The sequence below is a fragment of the Sciurus vulgaris genome (assembly GCF_902686455.1).
Source record: "Sciurus vulgaris genome assembly, chromosome: 2".
In the NCBI taxonomy this organism is placed as follows: domain Eukaryota; kingdom Metazoa; phylum Chordata; class Mammalia; order Rodentia; family Sciuridae; genus Sciurus; species Sciurus vulgaris.
The window spans coordinates 156,267,471-156,294,226 of NC_136462.1; the positions used below are offsets into that span (position 1 = coordinate 156,267,471).

The 26,756-nt window shown below is 39.9% G+C and overlaps 1 long non-coding RNA gene across 2 annotated transcripts in view; it reads left to right on the forward strand.

Annotated features, from left to right (window-relative positions):
* Positions 1-26,756, forward strand: part of LOC306651634 — a 50,945-nt gene that overhangs the window by 17,570 nt on the left and 6,619 nt on the right. Inside the window, exon 1 of one of the 2 annotated variants that reach the window (XR_013761161.1) lies at positions 12,842-18,661. The exons of the other annotated variant lie outside the window; for it this stretch is intronic. This is a non-coding gene — a long non-coding RNA (uncharacterized lncRNA). Of the gene's footprint in view, positions 1-12,841; positions 18,662-26,756 lie in introns of those variants that run through there. 2 annotated transcript variants of the gene reach the window in all.

The window sequence follows — 26,756 nt, forward strand, 5'->3', positions numbered from 1 at the left end:
TTGTCCCCATGGATTGAGGTCAGTCAGATCCCTATCCCAATACTGTATTCCAACAGAGGACAGTGAAATAATGCTGAAAGAGAGAGAGACAGAGAGGCAGAAAGTGACTTCAATGAATGTATCCAGTTTTGTGTCTTTCCAGGCTTTGCCTTGTGGGTAGAGCTTAGTATGATGCAATATTCCCTTTTAAGACAACATTAATTTTTGAGCTCACCCATTCAGAAGGGTCAGTGATATTTACAGCTCTGCATTGACCTTCCCTTGGGCCAAATACAGAGCCCCAGGTCTCTGCTCCATCTCTTGACTATTCCCAGGTTCAGAAATTTCATAGGTTTTCTCAAAGCACAGACAAATCTACAAGTGCACTTCTCACACATTAAAGCATGAAGGGAACAAAGAAATGTGAGACACAGAAGCCAACAAGCTGGAATTGGCTTAAACCATGCAAGACAGAAGAGAACCATGAACAAACAAGAGCAAGAAGATGACAGTTTGGAAGGCAAATGGAAAACAAACACTTCACTTGAATAATTCTGGGGTTGATGCTCTGCCCTCTTCTAGGTCCTTCTTCTAGGGCATTATGCACTTGTATGTTGGATGAAGTTTCATTATCTAATGTCAGCCCACATGTCAGTATTTTCAACCAGCATCACTGAAAACTTCCCACTTAAACAACGTCTAAGCCCAACTTCTACACATGTCCCAGAGGTAGTTAGGAGACCCCAGGTTATCTGAATCTTTGCGTTATTCTCAGGGTCAGAGATGGGGCCCATATTGGCACCTCTGTTTCCAAGAAAGCCCAGGGCTTCCTGTAAAGTGAGAGCCATACATAGTCTCAGGGATGATGTTGTGCAGGTCACCTGCATCACAACCAGTGAAAACACTTTTGTATGCTTACTTTGCTTCCAAAATACATTCCATTTCCAGTTTCAAAAGTAATACAGTCACTGTGAAAAGCACAGAAAAGAAAAAAAATATTAAGTCCACCAAAACAGAAAAGTTCTACCAAAAGTTTGGTGCATTTTTTCTAGTTTGGTAACCATCCATGCTTGTTTTTTCTTTCCCTACCAGCCTTTCAAACACAGTATATGCAGAGACAAACATTTTCTAAGTGTATTTTATCTGCTTTGTTTTCTCCATTTCCCAGTGGTCTGCACACCACTGGTACAAAGGACAAAGGTACACAGGACAAAACTTTCATAAACACTTCTTACCTGGTGGCGTATTATCTAAATGTGTGAATGAACCACAATGGTCTCAGACATCCTTAGGTATTTGTAGTTGTTTTTTCTATTTTATAAATATTGTTCCTTATGCAGTGCACTTCTGCATTTCAGATTTTCTTAGGATAATATTCTCAGGCATGGAATGAATTTGGTGAGTATTATGATTTACAAACAATTTTTTATTTCAAGGATCCTGTTCCTTAGGGAAAAATTCCTTTAGAGTCAATTCCTAAGTTGGAAATTTGCTTGCTAGACGAGATCAATTTGATCAAAGTCATAAAAGTTCTAGAAATGCATATTTTTCATTTGCATAGTCTTTGGAGATGATGACAATTTGTCATTTATGATTTATGGTTGGCCCTTTTACAGAATGTCATGATGTGAATAATGGTACACATTATCTGTTTCAGATTGGCAGTGGCAACTTCACCCATCTCCTCACATCCTCCGTGACTCTGGCATGTTCATGTGCACAACACCCAGCCTTGCACACACACTTATACCACGTGAACACACACCATGTGACAACTCCACACATTCACATTTACTAGGATTGCCAGATAAGATATAGATGCAGGACACCCAATTGATTTGAATTTCAAATAAACAACATATAATGTTTTACTATATTTGTGTCCCATGGAGTATTTGAAATATTGCTATATAATATTTGGGGGCATAATTGCACTAAAATGTTATTTGCTATTTATTGGAAATTCTAATTTAACTGAGTGCACTGTGCTTTTATTTATTCTTGCTGGCAACTCTAACATTCAAGTATCATACATGTGGTCACTCACATGTGCTCACATAAATGCAGACATGCTCAAACACACACACACACACACACACACACACACACATTTTTTCCTTTCTGTTGCACAGTATTTACTCTTTATCATAATATAAACTGAAGCAAATTATGGTGCAATAATTGGATACACACTTTTAAAATAATTGGCTTAATAACTAATAAGCAATTACTAATGATTCCCATGTTCTATAGGCAACCTCTAGTATAATGCAATATTCTCTTTTTGATTTTTAAAATAAGATTCACCTTTGAGCTCACCCATTCAGGAGGGTCAGTGGTATTTAGGGTCTTGTATTGACCGTACAATAATTTTCTCATGCATTTAGTCATGAATTTTAAAAAAGATTACTTAAGAGTGTTACAAATCAGTCCCACTGTGATTAGGATTCTAATGTCCAAGCTGAGTTCTGAATTCTGGCAGATGGCAGTTTTCACAAAGGAAGCCAGCCACAGGCTGACTGCAGACAGCCCCAGGCTGCAGGGGCCCAGCCCCTGCCAGGCAGCTTTAGATCTCCCTGTAAACACTTCTGCTTGCACTTCCTAAGATCTGGGTGTGTTTATTTTGCAGAAAGGGGTCTCTGCCCATTTGGCATTTGTTTGGAAAGGATTGCCTCTTTGCTTGCTTTATAAAAATAACCTCCATTTTTATGTAACTGGGCTGACCATCAATTCAGAGGTGGGCCTCACCTTTTCCTGGGTGTGTTTCTGGAAACAGTTTGGAGCCTGTCCAGTTAACTGTTCTTGTGCACTGTCTTTAGCTTGATCTCTGTGGATGGTGGCAGCTCCACAGCACTGGTTATCCCCCTCTTTATTCTCCCCAGAGCCTGTGGGTGTGCTAAGAAAGCAGGCGACCTTGGTTTGATAAATGAGTGAATGAGTAAATGAATGAACAGGAGACTGGATTGATTGTAGCCTCTTGTAGCTCATGATTCTCACCATGGAACAGTAGCATTGTGTATTTTTTTTCTTTTTTTGGTTCTGAGATTGAATGCAGGGATGCTACTACTAAGTTATATCCCCACTTTTTTTATTTTTTGTTTTGACACAGAGTGTTGTTAAGTTGCCCAGACTGGTCTTGAACTTGACATCTTCCTGTCTCAGTCTTCTGAGTTGCTGGGATTACAGTCATGTGTCACTGTGCTTTGCCAGAGCAGCAGCATTCTTATAGTCCAAATAAATGATCCACCATGATCAGGTCATTCAAAAAATCTCAGCCAGACTCAGAAAGTCAAGGGTTGAATGGTTTTTTTTCCCCCTCAGGTGCAGAAGGTAGACCAAATAAAGGGAAGGGGGAATTCCATGAAAATAGAAGAGAGATCAATGGAGTCGAGGAAGGGCAATAGGGTGGGTGAAAAAGTAAGGAACACTGGAATGAAACTGACCAAACTATCATATATATATACATATATATATATATATATATATATATATATATGAATATGCCATAGGGAATTTCACCATTATGTATATTTATAATGCATTAAATGTTTAAAAAATTCTAAAAAGTTGAAGAAAGACCAGTAGGACAGAGGAAAAGATCCAGGGAGCAGAAGGAGAAGAGAGAGAGGGCAAGTTAAAAAAAAAAATTAAATCTTAATTTTACATATAATTCCAAGAATAGCTCGGGAAAGATTCCACTTGCCCCCTCCTTGGTATATACACTGTGTTTTTCAGCATAGCAGTGAAGCAGACCAAGAAGCAAACGGACACATTCCCAAATATTTGCATGAAATAGCTCACTTAGAGGAAATAAAGGAAATGAAAAGAAAGGAACCACAGCCTGATAAAGCCAGAGGCATTTAGAGAGCCTGCAACTGCAGGGATGTAAGTGAGGGATGCATATACCCTTTGGGGTTTATGAGTGGTTAAAGTAGTGTTCTGGCTTTTCTTAGGACTTGTACAGTCATACCAGCTAGTGCCAGAGGAAAATTAGTTCCTTTCCCTGGAGCTCAGCCTTACACTCCCATCAATCTGAAGGAATTGAGCATTTGCAGAGTTGACATTGCATGACTGGCAGTCATTGAGCACAGAACTTTTTCTTTGCTCCAGGAGCATGCAGAATTTTCCAGACACTTATTTGATTGCCTCTGAAGAGCCTAGTGTCAAGAAATGCTATCTACAGCCCACAAGATTGAAAACAGAGATAACCCAAGGCACAAAGAACAGATCCAGCACCTTAGCCCCCAGGCACTGTCTGGGTGTTCAATGTGCCCTTCTTAGGCATTAATGCCAGAATAGATGACTTTGTTCAAACTAATGCACCCCGATATCTAAACTCTTCCTGAAATCCACATCTAATTATAAATGTGGTTCTTTTGCCCCCCAGGAGAACTCCTACCAGGGAATTTTTCCTTGTAGAAAAAAATTCACCCTTGCCATGAGATCACACTTATTTCTGAGAAAAGACAATTGTTTTATCATAGGAGGAAGGATGTTGGAGGCAGTAGAGGACAATTTGGTTTTCGTATTTAATTGCTGATATGTTTTCATATGTGTACAGAATAAATCCACTCATCTATGAACAGACTTCAACAAACATGAGCCATCTCAATCATTTGTAATTTTGTAAAAATAGAAAAGGAGAAGAGTCCTCAAAGAGGAGAAGACTAACTTACTACCCCTTCTGGGTGGGCCTCATTAGTTACCTGCTTCCAAAGGGCAAACTGTAAGGAAAATGAATGGCTTTAGAGTGGTCAGAGGTAAATGTTAGTCACAAGCTCTAATTTGACTGAGTACCCTAAAACTCATGTTTTGGAAATTTAGTTCCTCAATTTATTTGATAATGGTCTTTGGAGATCGGGCCATTGGGAAGTAATTAGAATTAGTTGAGGTTAGGAAGATATGTTCCCTATGAGGGCATTAGTGGCTTTATCAGAAGAGGAAAAGAGACCTGAGGTAGCATGCTTGCTGTCGTAGCATGCTTGCTGTCGTACCATGTGATGCTCTCTGTCTGTTATGATGCAGCAAGAAAGCCCTCAATGGGTGCCAGCATCATGCTCTGGGATTTCCAGAACTGTGAGTTAAAGAAGTTTTTTTTCTTCACAAATGACTTCCTCTCAGGGATTTTATTGTAGCAGCAGAAGACACACACCAATGAGAAGCTATGCCAACAGTGTGTATGCTTGATATGATGTGAAGAATAGGCTACTTCCTCTGTGTGGCCTTCATTCCACCCCAATCCCCCTGTCTAACCATGTGAAATATATTGACAAACCCAAACTGAAGTCCATTCTACAAAATGCCTGACCAGGACTCCCCAGGACAATTAAGGTCATCAAAAATCAAGAAAATATGAGAAACAGTCACAGAACAAAAGTGGCTAAAGAGACATGATGAGTATTTGCCATTTGCTATTCTGGGTAGGATCCTAGAACTGAAAAAGGACACCAGGGAAAAACAAGTGAAATCTTATTAAATCTGGATTTAGTTAACAGTAATGTACTGAGGATGGGTCCTTAGTCGTGACACATGTACCCAGTAAAGTAAGATGATAACAATCAGAGAAAACTGGGCAGGAGCATCCAAGAACTTTCTGTACCAGTTTTGTTATTTTTTATAAATCTAACACTCTTATAAAATGAAAAAAAAAGTTATTTAATGAAAATAACAGTAAAAGAAGAATGGCTCTGGTGTAGGAGGTATACCATACCTGTACTTACAGGTATGTGTTTTAAAGAATTTTTTAAAAAATCAAGGCTCTTGGATTCTTTCTGGGCTCTAATAGACAAGAGGGTTTTGAGGAGGCTAGGGATAAAATGGTGATTTTTTTAAAGACAAAAAAGCAGTTGTTTTATGCTAAAAAATACAAACTGCAATATCTAGTAACAAAAGAGTATGAAATTGAGCTCCTTGATTGTTTGTTATATAATCTTGAGTGCTAATAGGCCATGATCAGTTTAGCACTTAGTAGAAGGGTTAGGGAGCAGCAGTGCTAATCTCCGAGGGTCAGTGTGAACCTTTGCTTAAACATGGTATACTGATCACCAATCTTTGTCTTCACTTCCTCCTCCAATTACAGAAATGGTGGTTAAAAAAAGGTTAAAAAGAGTATACTAAGTCTATAAGGACAAAGAAAACAAAGAGGGAGGCATCCATAGAATGATGCTTTAGATGAGAAGTGGCTAACATTGATGAAACATGTACCACTCTAAATTCTTTCTATATAACTCATGAATGAGCTGGTAGTAATATACCCAGAATAACAGAACATGTAACCATGGAAAGGAGTGGCAACAGGAAGTAAGCCTATTCATTCTTCAGAAACCAGTCAGAGAAAGTTAGGACAGGGCTGCAGAATCCGGCTGTAGAACCTGGCTTAGAGGAGAGGATGGTGGATACCTTCCTGGTCTCAGGTTTATTAGGGAAATCCTCCCTCCTCTTCAAAGGCAGAGTATGGTCTCTGGAGATGTCACAGGATAGATTAGGATTCTGGACACATAATGGAAGGTGAGGACCAGGTCCAGTACTGAAGACAGGGAGATTCCCTGAGACCATTCATCACAAATAGTGGGACCATTTCCCAGGTCTTTCCCATGAACTGACCACAAAGTCCTGTGGTCTCAAATGTGCTCCCCAAAACATGAATCTGAAGATTCCTTCAAGAAAATAAACTCCAAAGCACTTATCTAGAGAAAGAGCTCTAGAGAAGCCATTCAACCAGATTGTTATGGACTGAATTCTGTTCTCTCTGAAATTCACATGTTGAAATCCAACCCCTACAACCTCAGAATGTGGTGACATTTAGAGACATAGCCTCCAAGAGATGATTAATCAAAATAAGGCAGTCAAGTAGTCCCTTATATCTAACATGACTACTGTCTTTGTAAGAAGAGAAAATTTGAACCCAGAGACATCAAACACACACAAAGGAAGCATCATGGGAAGATAGAAAGTATCATCTACAAGTCAAGAAGAGAGTTTTCAGAAGACACCAACTCTGCTAGCACCTTGAACTTGTACATCTGTCTTCCAGAACTGTGAGAAAGTAAATTGCTGTTATTTAAGCCAGCTATTGTGGAAGTTTGTTGCTGCACCCCTAGCAGGCTATTATAGGTATATTGACCTTTGGAAAGTCCAATGATGCTGCCATGAATTCTACTAGTTAACAAACCTTGCCTACATTCATAAACTAGGGGCTATGTTTCACTGGGGCATCAGGATAATAATATCTTCATAAAATTAATTGGCCAAGTATCCTTTCTGTTATAGTTTTTTAGACAAGTAGTAACAGAATCCAGATTGAAGGGGAGGAGGAAACACAGACTTACCTCTTAAAAAGAGGAGAGCAAAGAACTTGGGGGGCATATTTTAAGACTACTGCACTTTCCTACAAAAATATTAGGCATCCAAGTTTCAATTTAAAATGCATTATTTCAGGGAGTGAGCAGGAAAAACATGGGGTTACTCTTCCATTAACAAAGTAATTGTTTCAGGAACATTTTAATGATAAAATATACTGTGCTTTCAGAATATCAGGTTAAATCTTTTTGGGTGAAGGGAGAAGGAAGAGAGTCATCTCACTCTATGCTTTATCTCCATTGTTTCTATGGGAAATGTTCTTTGAGTTCCTAAAACAATATACAACAATAAAACAATATACAAACAAACTTTTGTAATCCAACCTTTTCTTTGTTTGTTAAATTTCTTAATTCTGAAATTGAAAAAAGTCAGTGGGAATTGTAATATAACATAAAGCTGCTCTCCCGCCCTTATGCTGCAGTCATTTCCCCGCCTCCCAACTTCTTGTCAGTCTGTGAACATCCTAGCTAGCTATTGGTTCAGTGACTGCAAGTATCCTTCTCTGTTATTGGTCCTGTTAGCCCACAGAATTTGACTGTTTAAGGATAGCTCCCTGCCATTTTCTCTCTCTTCTTCTCCTCACTTTCATGCTTTCTCTCTCCTACTCACTTTTCTTTTTCTCTCTCCTCACTTTTCACACTCTCTCTTGCGTATGCCCTTTCTCTTTTCCTCTCATTTTCCCTCTTACCCTGCAGGGAGACACTCTTTTTGCTTCATAAACACTCTTATGTGAATTCCTGTGTCCAGAGTGGTTTCTGGGTTCTTACAGGAATAAGCCATAGAAAGTGACTGGCAGGACCCATTGGAGCCCGAAAAGGAATCAGATGTGAAAAAAGTGGTGATGGCTGCATAGGGTATTAAAAGTGTCTGAAATGCATGTCCCCGAATGCCAAGGCTGAGCTGTGCCTAGGTCCGCACCATTCCTAGATGAGAGACAGCTGACCCAACTGTGTGTGCTCCCCCCCAGCTCATGCAGCCAGTGCTGGAGTCTTTCCTTGACAGAGTGCAGTTTCTTGGTGAACCTCAGTTCTCAGTTTTTTATTAGTTTTGTCAATGGTAGAGCAGCTCCATGCTTTCCAGAAGCTCAGTGAGATTTACAGAACCCTACACTCACCCGTGCATACAACTTTATGGTGGTCTCTCTTTATTGGACTGTTGTCAGTCCCTCTTACTATTGAATTTTGGTTAAACCACTTCTAACAGTGTTCCTTGCCAGGCAGGATGGTCTGCTCAAAGGTGGACAGTGGTTTACACTTTTTAAGAGTTCCAGATTTCTATTTTTTTTTTTTTTGACCTCTCCAGTTGGCTAGTGTTGCCTTAATTGCCCTGTTTGTCTAATGTTCAAATATGCTAGTTTTCTTTATGGCCTGACACAGAGGTTAACAGTTTGAAGTTTGCACCCTCATTGAGGATGGCCTACTGGAATGTCCCTGTTTATCTGACCTTTGATAGTTTGACTACTGTCATTGGCTTCTGAATATCTCCTGATAATACTTTAAATGTCTCCTTTGTTTTAGCTTTTTTCACCAAGAGGGTATGACAACTTTGTTCCTCTGCCTTCTACCACCTCTGGATTCTAGAATATTCTGAACATGATGATGCTGGTCCTCATGGCAGCCTAAAGGATGGGCACAGGTTTAGGTACTTTGGCATATGGAGAAAATTGAGGGGAAGCTTACGTAGATCAGAACATTAATACAAGCAGCTCCCCACCCCTACCCCTGTCCACTCTCCTCTCAATTCCTATAGTTCCCATATAAGTTCCCTACTCCAAACTTTTGATTTGCTTTTAATTGGTACCTGGACAGCTTGACTGCATTGTACCATGTTTACAGAAGAGACGGGTTATGTATTTTAAGGGCAGTCTGCTACCATTCACAGGATATGTTCAGATATAGGGACTGAACCTTTTCTTTGTGCCATGGACTACTCCTTTGGTCATCTGGTGAAACACGTACAGACCCTTTCTCAAAAGAATGCTGTTATGTGCTTAAAATAAAATATGTAGCATTTAATGAGAAATGAATTCCACTGAAACACAACCACTCAACTACATAAGCACAGAAATCTACATGCCCTTTTAATTAGTCATCAAGAGCAGTTTCCCATGACAGGTGTCATAACTTCTGTGATTTCATGGCAGTGGAAGCATGAATAGTATTTTAAGATATTTAAATGTATGACATGATATAAAAACATCTCTGATTTCTATTGAAGATAAAGTCACAGGTCATGATAATAGAATCCTGGCTTGTTGCTTTGATTTATGATGAAGGAAATGCCAAATTTCAGCTTTAGGTTAGTAAAAATGAAGATGTGACTTTTTCCCTTCTTTGTTAGTCAACTTTCCATCACCATAAAAAACACCTGAGATAACCAACTGTGCAAAATAGACTGTGACACCTGTGGTTCTGAGCAGTTACAAGGAGGAAGGTGATCTCTGGTCAGGTCAGCTGGATGCATCAACCAACAAAAGGGAAAGAGTAGTGGGATGACTCAGGCAGGCAGCTGCTGAAGGACCAGCAAGGAATAGCAGAAGCAGACCTGGAGAAGTCACATGATGGAGGAAATGCTGAAACAGAAGGCAGATCTTCACACCAAAGAGATGGGCAGTCTTAACTGATGACAAAAGCACAGGAGTGGAGCCGGGAATTAGAATGTGTTTTAGTCAGCTTTTCTATTCCTGTGATCAAAAGATCTCATAAGAACAACATAGAGGAGAAGAAGTTAACTTGTGGATCACAGTTTCATTGGTCTCAGTCCATAGACTGCAGACACTATTGCTCTGGACCTGAGGTGAGGCTGAGTATCTTGGCAGAAAGACTTGGAGGAGGAAAGCAGCTCAGCACATGGCAATCAGGAAGCAGAGACATTTACATTCACCAGTCACAAAAAAACATGCCCCAAGGACCCACCTCCTCCAGCCACACCCTATCTGTCTGTAGTTACTGCCTAGTTAATCCATATCAGTGGATTAATGCACTGATTAGGTTAATGCTCTCAAAGCCCAACCATTTCACCTCTAAACTGTCTTGCATTGTCTTACACATGAGCTTTTGGGGGAACATCTTACTTTTAAACCATATCAGATTGCAAGAGGACAGTAAAAAAACGATCCAAAGAAATTCCAAAGAGAGAGAGAGAGAGAGAGAGAGAGGTATGAATTATTCTGTTTGCACTACTAAAGCAAAATACCTGAGGCAAGCTGACTTTATAAAGAAACGAATTTTATTTAACTCACAGTTCTAGTGGTTCAAGGGCAAAGCACCTGCATCAGCTCAGCTCCGATGGGGGCCCTCTGTGTGAGAGCATCATATCACAGTGGATCACATCATGGTGAGAGCATATTCAAAAGGAAGAAATGGCATTTCTAAATAGGAATCCAGAGAGCCATTTAGGGTCTGGCTCTTTCTCTTTTCTTTTTTGAAGATTTGCTCAGAGAGAGCTCTGGGGTCCCCTGAGGGCAGCTTCTCAATCCCCTAACCACCTCTCAGGAGGCTCCATCTCTCAGAGTTTTCACCACTTCCCACTTCTCCACACTGGAGACCCAAGGTTCTAAACAGGAATCTTTGGGACACAAATCCAAGCCATATCATCAGATCCTAGGAGACAAGAACCGTGTAGAGGAGAGTAGCATCTTGGGGAGGAAAATTGGAAGTCAGAAGGGTCCAGAACCTATTAGACAGCTCAGCAAGTATACAGGTGGAAGAAGGAAGGGGGGAGACCTGCTACGGCAATGGGAAGTATGTGACTAATGACGATGTGTCCTTACCAAAAAAAGTGAAGAAAGCAGCATACAGGTCCTAATCAACTTCCTGGGCATCACTGCTCAGAGTTACTTGCTGCTATAAAACCAGGAGGGGACTTTGTTATGCAGTATGTTTGGGAGCTTAACTTGTCCTCAGTTTTCTAAGGAGCATCAGCACTTACTGTGTCCCGCGGAGATCGGTCTGCAGTTGACAAATCATTACTCTTATCTTAGGACTTTCAATCAACAGCACATACCAGAAAAATTCTCCAAAATAAAATTGACACTGGGACAGTAGTTGCTTTTTCCTTTTCCCTGATCTCCTTGAGTCCTTACACTAGAACCTCCTACAATTTATGATGGTACAGAAACTTGCACTGAGCTTGGCAGCTGCTTTCACAGCATGTGTGAAAAGCAGGTTTTAAAAAATTATCTTTATAACTCATTTGTTCTTCTACTTTGGGTATTTTCAGGAGTGTTAGAGTGACTGTAAATATGGTCATTTAAAAAATGTAATAAAAAATTTGAAAGTATAATAAAAATTTTCAAAAATGTGCAACAGTTTAATAAAGTGATTTACATAGAAAAAATAAACTAAGTCCATTCATGAAGATGTCTTTGGTTAAGAATCATAACTACAAAATTTTATATATATTCAAAGGTTTTCTGTATATTCATATATACAGAATATACATACATTTTTATGTATAGTCATATATATCAAGGGAAAACCTTTTGAGAGAGGTGTGAAAAGCCATGATCAGGAACTTACATTGAATGTACCACTTTTGCATTTCAAAGTATCAGTGCTATGTGAGAGAAAATCATCAGGCTCAAGCCCACAGTATCTTGGGGCCCCAACTGAGTGTTCACAAGTCCTGAAGTTCACTCCAACACTAAGTTTGAGAACTGCTGTTACAACAAAAGGAGGCGGAGTTCATGCACAAATGACTGGCTTTCTATTTGAGGAAACTGATCTTGAACAGATCATAAGCCTATCTCTGTTACCCTCTGAAAATTGGCCCCCCAGTGTGCTGGAAGATGCAGGGTGAATGAGCAGTGTCGTATGTGGACGGTGCTCTGCTCTCCTGGAATTGCCTTTCTGAGCTGTCCGTGGTAACTTGGGTCCCTCTGGGGAGAAGAGAAGGGTGTGAAGGTAGCTGGTTGGTTCTGCTGCTGGGGAAATAGGGCTAGAAGGGCTTCCACTGATGCAGCTAGAGTGGGAAGGTATCAGCTGGTTAGACCTTCACCGAAGTGTGCTGTGTCCCCCAGAGGAATGAGCCACAGCTGATACTCGAGATGCGAAAGGGCCTGGAAATAAGTGTGGAGGGAAGGGTGTGGATGGCCATGTGGGCTCTGGGCCTGTGCCCGAGTTCCTCATCCTGAACCTCACCATCCTCCTGTGGGACCTCTAAAGAACCCACTAAAATTTGCTCCAATCAACAACTGGAAGGAAGCCAAGTATTTTGCAGAGTATGTCTTTAAAATTTCCCAAATTATGGTTGTATTTCAGTGATTGAGAAAAATGTCCTCATTTTTTTTCCTATTTTGATCTTTCTGGCTTCTTGACAAGCCCCAGCTGTGACTACAGCCAGGTTGGCTCAGCAGCATCCCAGGACACTGGTCATAATGTTCAACTGCCATCTTCCCTGTCAGCACCCCTCTCCATCCTCAGATGCTGACCCTGTCCCCCAATGCTCTCACCAAAGCTCCATGCCAGATAATAAAGTTAAGATGCACATCAAGTGAAATTTTTTTTGCACATTTTTATGCCTTTAGTAAGTGTCTTTTGAAGGTGCCACATTCTTAACCCAAAGGAAAGTAGTAACTGTCACACAAAAAACAGCAATGCTGACATTTTATGCAAAGCCTACAAGTCAACCACAAGCAATAGCCTTCAAACCTGAGTTTTCATAAGGTTAATTGTGACTGGCAGATGACCACCAATGGCATGAAAATACACTTAATTGCCTTATTGTCAGTTACACCTGGAGTTACTGTCTAGGTGTGATTTTGTAGCCCTGCCTCTCAAGTGCCCATCTCTTGGATCCACCATCAGCCCAGGTCCTATATATGATGGTGTGGTGAACACATTGTGATTTTCACCCTGCTGTACAGCCTTGACTCCCACCCCTAGCGATAATGTTGATGTCTACCCAGCTCTGGGTTCCTGTCACTGTGTCAACGTAACTTCCCTTGGCTTCAGTGTCTTTTCAACAGTTTGCATCTGACTCTTCAGAACAACCCAGAGACAAGGGAGCCAATCAACATCTCATGCCTCCAGGCATTTATTTCTCCCCTGGGTGGCCCCTGACAGTGTTAGTGCTGGAGTGCAAAGTCTCAAGTCGGGACATAATCTGAGGCAGCCTTTCCCTTCAGATTTCCTGGGAGTATCAGATGCTGCTACCTGTGTCATCTTAGTCTGAAATCCACTGTTACCTGGCACCTCCACTCCTCTGCCCCAGTCCTGTTTGCCTCACTCCCTTATGAGGCACACATTGCCCACAAATCATGTTCTCAGGCTCTTCTTCTGGAGCTGCCAACTTGAGTACTTCAACCCCTACCAAATGGAGCTCATTAACCCAAGAAGGCTCTATAATTTTATCTGCTGGGATTTGGCTGTTAGGACTCCAGGAGATGGAATTAGTTAGCTGAGCTGTACAGTTGTGTCTGTGCTTAGTCCTTGCCCCCTTGCCATAAAGTCTGCAGTCTTAAAAAGTCCCATTAGCTGAGCTCCATAAAGTCTGCACAGTAAGCCTCATTAGCTGCATCCTGCAATAAGCTGCATTGACTGAGACCTAAATGAGTCTGTTTCTTGCAACAAAAAAAGATCTTCCTAGAGCAATCTGCACAGGGACGGAGTCTGTTTGGGAACTGTGGGGTCTAGGTGCTCTTGATCCTCTGCCCTGATTTGGTTCACCTGAAGTTCTGCAAGAAGATCCTGTGCATGCTGACGTCTGCCAACTCCAGGTGACTGCCTCTTTCTGAATCTCTGCTGGGATTTTCTCCAGCACCTTCACATGGGGAAGATTGCTGCTAGGAATTGTCTTTATCCAAAATGGGATGTGAGTCAGTGACAAATACCCCAACTTCTCTGTTTTTGCTGGAGCAACTTGGAGGGAGTATCCATTGGTTGGCACCCAGTCTTATATGGCAATAATCTCCCTCCTACTTCTGTGTCCCACTCACCCCACTTGCTTTCAGTGCTTCTTTAAGATCTCTCAACTAAACTACCTGCAACTAAGTTACCTTCCAAATGAACCCCCTGTAACTAATCTACTGCCCAACTCAATCACCAGCATCCAACACTGACTTTGGAGGTGATCCCAACTGAGACAAAAGGGGCTTCATTTTTCAAAGCAGGGTGGGAAATTCTCTGAAGCACTGGGGTAGATATTGACTCTACTACTTTCTAGGAAAGTTAGAGAGTTTGGTTGGTAACAAACGTCTCTTTTCCCTGGCTCCTCTCTTTGCTAACTCTTTAGTAAGTCCAAGTCTTATTTTTAAAATACATTTCATTTATCGTTTGAAGGCACAAGAAAAAGTCTGTAAAGCAAGTTCTAGGGCTAAATTTTCAGGAAGCTTTTAACTTATGAAAAGCAAATTGTTTTTCATAAGAGTAGATATTTATTGAATACTTACTATGTGTCAGGCATACTGTCAGAATTTATACCTGTGAACCCATTTGTGGTAGTTGACTTTGTGTTGTGATCAAATTACCTGATGAGAACAACTTCAAGGAAGGAAAGTTTAATTTGGTTCATGATATCAGGTTCAGTCCATGGTGGGTTGACTCCATTGCTCTGAGCTCAAAATTAGGAAGCACATCACGTTGGAAGAGTGTGGTGAAGGAAATCTCCTTTCTTTTTCATGTTGACCAAAAAGCAGAGAGAGGAGTGGAGGGACCACAAGGAAGATGTACCTTTCCAGGGCATGTGCCCAGTGACCTACCTTCTCCAGTCATGCCCCACCTGCCTACAGAAACCACCCTGTTAGTCTACTCAAAATAGGAAGGACTTATTAGGTTTCTGCTCTTACGGTGTAATCATTTCATCCCCGAACATTCCTGCATTAATATATGAACTTTGGGGGCATACCTCATATCCAAATCACAGCACATTTAATTCTCACAAATACTAAGCCTTCCTATTACCATGAGAGACGTGAGCAAACGGGCATGGAGAAGTCAAGTAACTTGCTCAAGATTGCCCAGGTCATGAATGTGGAGCCAGTCTAGGAAGTGTAAACCAGAGCCCCTCTTCTCAGTCACCTTTCCATACTTCCTGCCTAAGTGGGGCACTGGACATTTGGGCAAATGTTCCCATAGAAACTCAGGCAGGTTCTTCCCTTCTGTCAGTGTCTCCAGTGATCCTCACTGCCCAGAGAGTCTGACTCCTTGCCCCCTCTTGGCACAGGGAGGCTTGCCAGAAGAGTGTTTATCATGTGCACTTTGCTGTACAGCCACTTCCAGCACTAATCAGCCTCCTGCTGATCCTTGATTGCCACCTTCAGTCTTGGCTAAGGGTGGTTTCACTATCTGAAATACTTCCTGCTTTTCTGCACCTTGGGCCACAAACTGGCAGCTTAACAGAGTGCCTTTTATGGCCAACACAATGTTTTAGATATTTAAAAACTAGTTACCAACTTTTAAGAGTTGAGTAATTTTACATATATACATAAATCACCAGCCTTCTTGGGAAAAATAAGTCTAAAATTGACATCATGTAGTCCTTTGTGTCCTGGTTAGAAAGGACATATAACCTGCAGTTGTTTTCATTTTCATCTCTCCTTGTCTTAGGTTGGGACAGCTTGTGTGTCCCCTACTGGGCCATCAGTATTTGGTATCTGGTCTCCTTATTTTAAGCCAACTAAAGACTTACCCATCTTAAAGAAGATTCTCATGATGTGATAGCAGAGACTTCTTCTAACTTTAACATCTCACTTACTGCACCTTGATTCTGCATCACCTACTGAATCTGCCTTCTAGTTCAGAGAAGTGTACAATGGTTTCTGCATCTGCCTTACTCTTCCCTCCATTGTGAGAAACTCTCATGTGTGGAATCTAGGTCATTTGCTGCTTCTCAGCTTTCTGTCACTGTGATAAAATACCTGAGATAATCAACTTAAAAGGAGCAAAGGTTTATTTTGGCTCATGATTTTAGACCACAGCTGGCTCAGTCAATTTTGGGCATGTGGTGATGCAGTATGTCATGGTGGCAGGAGTGTGTTGTGGAGGAGGCTACTCACCTCATCATGGCCAGAGAATAAAAAGGGAGAAAGGAGCTGGAATCTGAATATCCTGTCCAGGAGCATCATGCCACCAATACCATATCTGCCTTTCACTAGAGCTCACCTAATGATTCCAGCACTTCCCTTAGTTCCATCAGCTGGGGACAAAGCCTTCAACACAAAGACCTTTGGGGAATATTTAAAATCTAAACCATTATATTCACCTTCTGATACTCCCAGGATGCTGCATACACAAGGAGGTCATGAAACTTTTGAAAGAATCTTAAATGTCTTCTTGACCCACAGCATAACTGAACATACATTGAATTGTTTTGTATCTTTGTTTAAAAAAATCAGTTGGGTCTATTTTTATGAGTCTTTTTCTGGGTTCTCATTTCAGTTCCATTGCTCTATATGTTTAACCCTTTGCTACTTATTCTGGTCATGTCATAAAGTAATTTGACCCCAGTAGACTTTTACCAATTCCAACCTACTCCACTCAATTTCCCTATTCTATATATTTTTAGTCTTACAAGGATGGCCATTTGATGTAATAGACATTGCTAAATGTCTATCACCCTCTCCATCCACTTCACCTTCATTCTATTTCCTTGCTTCTTATTTCCTTGAGGAAGCAGATGTATTAGAAGGAAATTACATCTCTTCCCCACCAGCATGGGTACTGACCACCTATATGTGGCTCACCTCCTCTCCCTTCTTTCTTATTGCATTTGATACCCTGCTGTGAACTCAGTCCAGCTCTGTAGCTTGTTGATTGCATCTTATGTCCTCACATATTCGGGAATATTTTCATTCCAATTCTCCCTTCTCCTTCCTGATTCACCAAAATTCCCCGTCATTCCAGTCAGCATAAAAACATGTAATATTCTTCCCTTAAGCAACAACCACACACACAAAAGAACTCCTGTAGGAAAAATTATGAAGGACTTTGTAATGGACGAAAGTTTTCTGAGTGTCTTTTATAGAAAATGAGGCATTGGCCAAACATACCTTTTCTGTTTATTCAATTCATTGGTGACTCTGCACTTTTCATTGATTTTGAGCTATTTGATATCTATAAGTAGTGGACAACTGATAGCAATGAAACAACATTTATTCATACATACAGCATTTATTCAAATTCTGCTTTGTGTAAGGACAATGAATTCCCTTCCCCGACAAAAGCCAGTTTCACATCTATTTGTGTGTTCATTTCTGCATTCTTGATGCAGACATTTAAATGTAGTAGCTTGGATTCTTCTCAGAACCGGTGGTGATGCCTTCCTTCCTTCCTTCATTAATTAAGGAGTTGAATAGAATCTTTGATGCATGCTCATTTTAGATTTATGTGAGCCATAATTTCCAACTTTAAAATTATTATCCTTTAATGAATTATTAAGTTCATGTCTCCCTGAAGCTACTGTACCACTTTTCTTGCTTTTCTTTCACTAACTTTCTCTTGAAAGTGTTGTCTGTATTTGTTGTCCCCATGCCCATACTGGGTTGATGTAAAGAAGAGCATTGAGTATGATTTCTTACATGCCTGAACTGTGGGCTGACATTTGAACTAGTCTGTGCAGGTATGTGTGTCATGATGATGTCATGGCTTGTTATAATCAATAACAACATAAAATCCTCCATATCAGGTCTCTTTGGACCACTCAGATGCTAGAGTAAGTACAGAAGGCTCTTTTAAACCACTTACTTGACAGAGTAAGATTCTTGCTGTTTTCCACGTGACAGAGAATGCCATGGTGGGAATTTAAATTTTATAGACCCATATTAATCTAGAGCAGCATTTCTTAGCCTGGAGACTGATGCTTTGGGCAGGATAATTATTTGTGGTAGGGAGCTGCCCCTGAATATTGAAGGATATTCAGGAGTATCCCTCCGTGGTTGCTACTTATTGGATGGCAGTAAGTAGTGTATTTCCCCCAACCAGTTGAGACATCCAAAAATGTCTCCAGATCCTTGCTGAATGCCCTTTTGGGGGCCCAGATGAGAATCATTGTTCTAGAGTCTCTAGATCTGACTGCTATTATAGATTTGTTTCATTTGATTTATGCATAGAGCCAAAGGGGTCCACAAAGAGCAGCTACCTTCCATGGCAACTGTGCCAGGGGCATCTATGCAGCATTTCTACAGTAATACCATGCAGTTGAGACAAGTCAGGGAGCAGCAGCAGCTCTCTGGGTGATCTGATCCAGCAGCCTTAGGGCCTCTGTGGTTAGAAATGTTTCTTTGTTGTCTAACACAATCTCTTTGATTAAAAACTAAATTGTCTTCTTTTATTCTTTGCCCAGTGTTGAAACACAAAGAGGAGCCGTTTGAATTCAGAAGCACGAGGTAAACATGTAGACCCAGCTTAGACTCTGACTAGTTTATTTCACCAGATTATCCTATTTGGAAATCAATGATCTTATTTTTAAAATAAAAAAATTGATGGACTGAAGTTTGGAGCCCTAGTCTCTACCCATTAGGATTGCTTCACATATACTTCCTTTTTGCCTGGGCAGATTTCCAGAGCTCTCATTTCCTTCCACCAGCCCTGGTCTTCATGGTATTTCATTACTTTTTCCCACTATTCTCTCAGGACTTTTTAAAGCCTCAACTTTTCTAAGAGTAATTCCCCAAGGCTGCTACCTTAATAAATGAATCTTTGCTTTCCTAGCCTAAGAGTTCTAGATCATTGTGCAGTCTAATACACTAGCCACTAACCACAAATGGTTATTGAATGAAAACAATTATGATTAAATAAAATTAAAAATTGAGTTTTCTTTCTCTTTCTGTTTTTTCCACTTTCATGAATTGGTTTTTGAGAGTTGTATTTTTTCTAGGATTTTTCCCATTTTATATATGATTCCAAATAAAAAGTAATTCCAAATAAAAAATTAAGTTCTTAAATTGACTTAGTCAGGCGCTCTGTGGCCACACATGGTTGGTTACTGTATTGAACCTCATAGATATGGAAGATTGGTGATAAGCAAAAGTGCTCCTGGACAACTTTGAAAGCTAAGTATTTCACTTTGTCCTCACAGGCTTGGACACATCTATTTTATTAAGCTAAGTGTTTTCATGCATCTATCATTTTTAACTTTTCTTCCTCCCACCCATACATCACTCAATATTGAATAATTCTTGGATACTTGACTTGTGTTTTTCAGCTTCATGGCATAATTGCTAAATTTAATCCACTAATTAGAGGCAGAGTGTTAATGGACTGAACCACAAATGTTTTTCAGTTGAGATAGTACAAGGATCCCTCCCTATACAACAAAAGAGAGCACTGAGTGCTGGTGTCTTCTTGGCCTTTATCCCTCTTGGCAGAGCATCATCGTACGTGTCCTCAGTGGAGACCTGTGAGGTTTATCTTCAAGTTTTCCTAAGTATATGATTGGGGAAATGCTCTAAGCACTTCCATTATTTGTGAGTACCCCTTTGCACAAATCAAAGAATGCTCTATTTCCCAGATTCCAGACAGTGCCAGCAGGCTTATCCAGCATTTGGTGTCTTTTATTGATGCATTGCAATTATATAACATAGTAGGATTCGTTATAGTACATTCATTCATGTGCATAACATAATTTGATTATCTAATTTTCAAGTACCTTCCCTTTCTCTCCCAATCTACTTGCTCTACTTTACTGATTTCTGCTCTATCATCATCATCATCATCACCATCATCATCATTTTATTTTATTTTATTTTTATTTATTTTTTTTGCAGTGCTGGGGATTGAATCCAGGGCCTTGTGCTTGCAAGGCAAGCACTCTACCAACTGAGCTATATCCCCAGCCCATCATCATCATTTTAATTAGTGGTTCATAATTATATATTGCATATATATGGGATTTGTTGTGGTATATTCATACATGGATGCAGCACAAATTAGTACATAATGTTCTCCAGTACTTCCCCACACCCTCTCCTCCTCCCTCCCTCTCAATCCCCTGATCCTCATCCTTCTGAGGTTGCATGTCTGCCTCCCATCCTCTCTGATGTGAAAGGAAAACTTAATTATTATCCAAATGCCAGTTCAAGTGTCTTTTATTCTCAGAAACTGAATTTCCTATCTGTTCAGGGGAAATAATAACACAGTGTAATAGTGGGAATCAATTATCTGAGCATGTTTATAGCATTTCCAGCACTGAGTCCAGCTCTGAATAGATGCCCAGAAAAGAGCTTTGCTCCATGAATCAAGTAGAAATTGTCACACTGTGTATGGTGGTGGCTCTTTCATATGATGATTTTCTTCTTTATTGGGTTATGAGCTCAAAAAGAAAGGGGTGCTTCTCAGATGATTTAGTGGGGTTCATATATTTAGAACACTGCTTTCAGATAAATATTTACTGAAAGGCAGATGATTGCATAGTTAATTTCTGGCATCAAAATGTATATTTATTAAATAGAAAAAATGGACTAATAGTCTCAGACTATAGAGGGACAATTTAGGGAACTAATATTTAATTTATATTTATTGTATAACTATATGGACAAGAAATATAGTGAAAAAAAGAGAAATGTAACTTCATCCATGCCCATGGTAAGAATAAACTTTAGGCATGAGAACACCCTTTAATCTTGGTTTTTAAAACTGAAATGTGGTTATATTTTACGGAGTTCTTTTGTGGAATGAAGAACTCAAGAGAAGCCAGGGCCAGCAGTGGGTGTCTGAGGTCTGCTCCCAGGCTGTGGCTTGTTTGGGCGTTTCCTGGGGAGTTTTAGTGACTGTGCCATTGGTAGCTTTGGTTCTGAGTTGCAGTTGATAAAGGGCTGTCTTAATTACATTTTGTTTTTCTTATAGAATATGATAGTGGGAGAACAGTGGAGTCAGGATGACTCTGTCATAACCCAAATCTACCATTAAAGTGTCACACCCAGTCAGTCATTTGATCACTTGGGCTGCCGTTTCTTAATTCAGGAAGTGGGAACATCACCCTCTCCGTTCCAATGTAGGAGAACAATCACATGGAGAAATGCATATGGAAAGTAGGAAGGTGCTACAGCAGTGTATATATACAGCTTTTTCCTTTGAGCAAGTACCATAACTTCTTTTTATTTCCATTGACAAAGTGAGAATGATCATTTTTTATTCCTAATCTTTAAGACTATGAGTAGTATGTTTTTAGGGAAAAAGGAAAAAAAAATCAATTTGATGCTAATTAGTAGGCAGTAGAATCAGATGTGGCCAACTCTAAATTTCCAATCTCTACAAATACTAACACTTCCTATTAGCTTTCTTTTGCAGGCAACAGAACTGAGATGTAGCAGTTAATTTGAATTACCAACTTGATTGAATTAAGAGATGCTAGTGATTAGAGGCTTCTGGGTGTGCCAATGAGGGTGTGTTTAGGGATGATTGGTATGTGGTATGGCAAACTGAAGAGGAGACCTCCCTAAGTGTGGGCAGCACCATTCAATAGGTTGGAGGCTTGAAAGGAACAAAAGTTAGGAAAAACAAAGCTCTATTCTTCTTGAATGGGTTCTTGATTGCTGCTTTATCACCTGAGGATATCAGGCACTCACTCCTTCACTCTTCCAAAGGGGACTCTACCAGTGATTCTCCAGAGAGTTTCCAGAAGACTTTGATCCCAGACTTGGGTAGCATCATTGATCCCTCTTATTCTGAGGTTTCAGCATCTTGGATTGTGCAGGTACTGGTTCCTCCAGCTCTCCAACCTGCAGATGACCATCGTAGGCTATCCAGCTTCTGGTTGTATAAGCCAATCTAATAAATCCCCTTTTTATAATCATACTTCCTGTTGGTTCTGTTTCTCTAGAGCACCCTGACTACTACATGAGGTTAGAAAATGAACTAAGAGAACCAGTCGCTTCAGAAAATGTCTGTTGTGCCAGAGTACTAAAAAATATTATTCCTAACTATGAATCTTTTGACACCTTGAAAAAAATTAGTTTGTTTCAGTTCAAAGCTTAATTTTAAAAAATTCTTCAATTGATAACTACCTAGTGCCTATAAAGTCTATTCCTCATACTAATTCTCTTTTAATAAAACAATTTTTTAAATGTTGACAGACCTTTAATTTTATTCATTCATTTATATGTGGTGCTGAGAATCTAACCAGTGCCTCATACATGCCTGGAAGTGCACTACCACGGAGTCACAACCCCAGCCCAGTCATAATAATTTTCATGCTTTTGTTTTAGAGTTTGACCAGGCATAGTGGCCATTCATTTGTAATCCCAGCTACTTGGGAACCTGAGGCAGGAGGATTTTGAGTTTGAGGACAGCCTCAGCAATTTAGTAAGGACCTCAGAAACTTAATAAGACTCTGTCTTAAAATAAATAAAAAAGACTGGGGAGGTAGCTCAGTGGTAAAGCACCCTTAGGTTTAATCCCCAGTTCTAATCAATCAATCAATCAATCAATCAATTAATAAGTCTGGCAAGCTAAGAGATCTTTGGAAAATGTGTTCAACTTATTTGCATCAAAACAATAAGAAGATTGAATAACAAATTGATAAATGTCATGAAGATTAAAAACATGTATAGCTGACGTGAGGGTGTGGAAATGGGTACTCATGGAGTTGGAGAGGGAGAAAATGACTACATCCTCTCTGGAGGGTAAAATGTGAAATGTGCTCTTCTGCTTTTCCAATTTGTGTTAATCACAGTTCTCCTGAGGAACAGAACCAGTAGAATATATATGAAGAAATTTACCACGTGGCTTAAATGACTAGAAGCTGAGTAATTCTATAATGTCAATCTGCAGGCTGGAGAACCAGGGGAACTGAAAGTCTCAGAACAAGAATGACCAATGATACAGCCTCAGTCCAAGGCTGAAGATCTGAAAGCCCCCTGGAGACATGCAGATGAAAGTTCATATTTGAAAGTTGAAGAATATGGATTCTAATATTCACAGCAGCAAAAAATGCAAATGCCCATGAGGGGCCAGTTGCACACACATTTTCCCCTACTTATGCTTTTTCATTACATCTGGGGCCCCAGCTCTTTTCAAGGCAGGTCTTCAGCACTCAGTTCCTTGACCCACATGCCAATCTTCTCTGGTAACATCCTCACAGACACCCAGAAGTGTGCTTTACGAATTTTCTAGGCATCTCTTCATCCAGTCAAGTCGACAAGGTTAACCATCACACAGTTCCAGACACTTGCTTCAAGGGAACATCAGACAAGACTCAGAGCTGCCCTTGCAGCTTGGTTATCATGGCAGGAAACAACAGAACTACGCACCAAGGTGGGGACAGTAAAATGATTTTGCAAATATGCTGTAGGTTACAATGAAACCCACAATAACAGGTATTTATACTTCATAATGGGGAAAGATTTTGAGATGTAAAATCAACATAACAGGATAAAAATTATGTTTAATGCCTCTTCTGTAAAATCTTGCCTATAGATACATAGGAAGAAATATATGTTTAGATGAAAAGAATGATGTTTTTTCATCAAATGACAGTAATGGTTTGCTCTGGACCAAGGACTTTCAAATGGGGTTTTACTTTTCTGTTTATGAGTTTCTTTTTAAAATTTTAAACAAGTGGTTACTATGTTATTTAAAATGGAATTATGTTCTTTTAATTTTAAAAATGTGAAATATTTGGTAGTTTGTAGTATAAAGCAGGAAGGAGAGTTATCTCACAAATATTGTTTCACAGTAAGAATGTGTATTACTCAGGGTAGTCAGGGCTCTCCAGAGAAACAGACCAATAGGAGAGATTAGTAGGTGGATAGATGATAATAGATAGATGCATGCATACACACATACACAGATGAGATGTGATTAAGGTCATTGGCCCACTCCATTGTGAGTGCTGAGAACCTGCCTTCTACAAACTACAGAACCATAGAAGTCAGTAGTGTAACTCAGTCCAAATTTAAAGGCTTCAGATTTGGGGGAGCTGATGGCGTAATTCTCAGTCTGAGACCAAAAATCTGAGAACCCAGGAAGTCCAGGACACTGGTTACAGGTACTAGAAACCAAAGGCCAAAGAAATTGAATTATAGGGTATCTCTGCTCAGGGGAGAGGCGGGGAGGAGAGAGAGAGAGAGAGAGAGAGAGAGAGAGAGAGAGAGGGAATTAATGAGAATGAACTTCCCTCTTAGTCAACTGGAAGGTGCCCACGCACATTGAGGGTGGATCTTCCCCACTCAGTTCACCACCACACCAATGATCTCCCTGGAAGCACTTTCATATATATACCTGAAAATAATGCTTTTTCAGTATTATGATTTGGATATGATGTGTCTCCCTAAAATTCTTTTGTTCATGCAGGAGATAAAATAATTGCATTATGAAAGCTATGACCTACTCAGTGAATTAATGCATTTGATAGATTAACTGGATGGTAACTGTAGGTAGGGAGTAGCTGGAGGAATTTAAGTCACTGGAGGTGTGACTTTAGGATTTACATTTTATCTCTGGCTCTTTGTGCTTCTTTCTCTCTGCAACCATATCTCCTCCCTCCACCAGGCCCCTCCACCATGATATTCTGCCTCACGTTGGCCCAGAGCAATTGAGTCAGTCAACTATGGACTGAGACATGTGAAACTGAATCCAAAATAAGCTTTTCCTCCTCTAAGTTTTTATTGTCAGGTATTTTGGTCACAGCAATGCAAACCTAGCTAACAACATCAATTATGTAATATAGTCAAATTGACCCTGGAAATTAATTATTAGTGCATATGTAAAAAGTATATGGGTTAAAAGATCTTCTTTAAAGATCTTTGAGAATCATGGCCACTATGAACTAAATGTTTATGTTGCTCCTAAATCTGTATATTGAATCCTTAATCCCCAATGTGATGATACTTGGAGGTGGGGCCTTTGGGATGTAGTTAGGTGTAGATGAGGCTATGGAGGTAGAGACCCATGATGAGAGTAGTACCTTTATAAAAAGATGACGAAGTCAGAGTGTTCTCTGACTTTGCCATGTGAGCAGAAAAAAAGGTAGTAGATTGCATACCAGGAGGAGAGTCCTCGCAGAAGCCAACCAGGCTAGAACCCTGGTCTTAGACTTGAATCTTCCAGAACTGTTAGAAATAAATGTGTGTCATTTTAGCCACACACTCTTCAGTATCTTGTTAGGGCAGCCCAAACTGACCAACAGCATCCAGGCTTCCTTCCCCACAACCTGGCTCCTGGATGATTGAGATAATACTTACATTGGAGACCAAGGCTAGACCAGTGGTAGCAGGGAATCCTGCGAATCCTTCACATCTAGGATCTATGCATGGAGAGCAATGCTTTTCCTTTTAGCAGGAGGGAAGAGTTCGGAAACATTATTCAAGAAAAAGATGCTTTGCTTTCTTTAGTCTGACCTTGACTTGCAAATTGCCTGACTCAACCTCCAGTCCTCCTTATAAGAGAACCTAGGACATAATATAATAAGATAATTGAATGCCTCATTCCAGATCAGAAAATGTCACCAGGACCCAGCCAGTCTGGGCAGTTCCAGTTTTATAACAAAGCCTAAGTGGTTTCCCTATCTAAGGAAAAATACAAGACACCAGAAATGCTCATTTTTTTAATTTTCAAAAACAGTGCACTCCAGAGAAATGCAGGCTGGAATTGGAAAATGTCTTGTTTCCCTTCATCATACATATGAATATAAACTTCAGATTCTTAAAGAATATTTCTCATTTGCTTTTTTTGGGGTGGGTATATGGTCCAAATGTCAATAACTTATTAGATTTCTACCCTCTGATTAAACCATCAAAAATATCTTCCCTTCATTAATCCAGTTGGCATGCACTGTGTGGGCTCAGCTGGAAGAAACATCAGCCATAGCATTGAGTTCTGGGAGGAGTAAGGTAAAAGATCATTTAAAATGGAAACAGAAAAGAAGAATACAGCAGGACCTGTAAATGACACAGGCCTTTTCCCTGAGGTGCTCTTTCTTTCAAACAGCAACAAAAACAAAACAAAACATAAAGCAAAACAAACAAAAAAATATATGTGGAAAAGTTTCCTTATGAATTTATTTAAAACCACTTCTCCTGGAAGAATACTGTTGCTGTAGAAACTTTGTTTCTATGGCAGGATTCAAATTTGGGGGAACGAATGATATCGGGTGCAGAGAAAAACCCCATACCTTGAAAGCTTAGCAAGTTCTTTCCATTATGAACATAGACAGCAAACCATGTTAGAATTAGCAAAAATTTTTGGTTTTTTTGTTCTGCCATGAAGATCACAGGTATTTTCATATTACAGAGTAGTCATTACATCATCCTTTATACTCACCAGTGCTTCAAATTCACTGCTACATCTTCATTTTTTTTTTTAGCTTTTAAAGAAGATTGATTATTACTATATCACATTTCATTGGGAAGTACTAGAGAATAAATCCAAGAGTGTTTTACCACTGAGTTGCATCCTCAGTCCTTTTTAAGTTTTTTTTAACATTTAGAAGATAACTGCACCATATTTTTTATGATCTCTGACAATTAAGAACTATTTTTTTCT